Raw genomic sequence first — 1266 nt, forward strand, 5'->3', positions numbered from 1 at the left:
ACACAGCGAGCAAGTATGCGTAACTTGATCTCAAATCTTGGTTTCCTGACAATAAGCGTGGCACGTTTTTTCCTGGTGTTTATGGTGTATATTTGAGGAACATTGTTTCTTACTCAGAATTTTGGATAAGTAGTTGTTTCATAGAGGGTGTAACCTTTTCTTCTCACACTGCAAAATTAGTTAAAAATTTTCATGCACACTATCAATGTGTTTGGTGGTAGAGTTTTAAGGTCCCTGAAGTTGTTGTTATTGTTATTGTTGTTGTTATTATTATTATTATTATTATTATTATTATTAAAGTATATTAACCAAGTACTAAACTGGATGTAATGGATGGGATGTATCTGTTACAGCCGGCTACGTTAAGAGCACCCAGAGTTCCCGGTGGGCTAGAACGGTTCAGAATAAAGCAGCCATGAGAGCTTAATAGCTTACCCACTCACATCCGTGGAATCACTCGGTGCTGCAGGTCTTGTTTTGTACACGGCGGTCGTGAGGGCTGCAACACACAGCTGGTAACAACTGCGTATTTAAGTAAGGTGTATGTACTTGACGGAGAAGGAGAGGCACGAAGCTAGTCTGCACTTGTTTAAAATAAAGGAGGAGTGGGGCTGGCTTTGTCAGTTAGTGACAGACGTGGTGGGTGGAGCAAGGCACCCGGATCTCTGTTTAGGACTGAACCCTGGGCACCAGTGCTTCTGTCTGGCAGCAGAGGGTTCCTCTCCCTGTAATGGGTCTTAGCTGAAAGGAACTGTTTGCCCAAGGTGTTTCACCACTCCCAGAAGCAGCCTCTGTCCAATGACTGGTTGGTGGGGAGTCTTAAAGGCCTGATTCTTTTGTCCCAATTCAAGGTAACTTTGATGTGCCATCCAGCTTCAGAGCCCATGTAGGATTGGCTAAGACCCCGGGTGCAAAAGCAGCACAGTTCAGCTTCTCCCTCTGCCCAGCCAGTCCTGCTCCCCTCACTTCCTGACCAGCGTTGCTCTGTGGAGTGCTCCCCATAAGCCTCCCGCCCGTGGATCTCCAGCTGAGGGTCTGTTTCCCAGGAACTCCAACCTAACATTGTAGTCATACATGAAAGAGCTGGGTAGGTTTATCAGAATCCCGAAGGAGAAGAAGCAGCTTTCCAGTCACAGAGGAAGTGGGACGCAGACTTGGAGCCATGGCAATGAGAATAGATGAGTTTGGGTGGATGCTAACGCATGCTGTTTAGAGAGATAGAAAAAAGACTAAGAAGAGACCAGATGAGATGGATCCAGGAAAATC

This window comes from Vicugna pacos, chromosome 36 (assembly GCF_048564905.1).
Source record: "Vicugna pacos chromosome 36, VicPac4, whole genome shotgun sequence".
NCBI lineage: Eukaryota > Metazoa > Chordata > Mammalia > Artiodactyla > Camelidae > Vicugna > Vicugna pacos.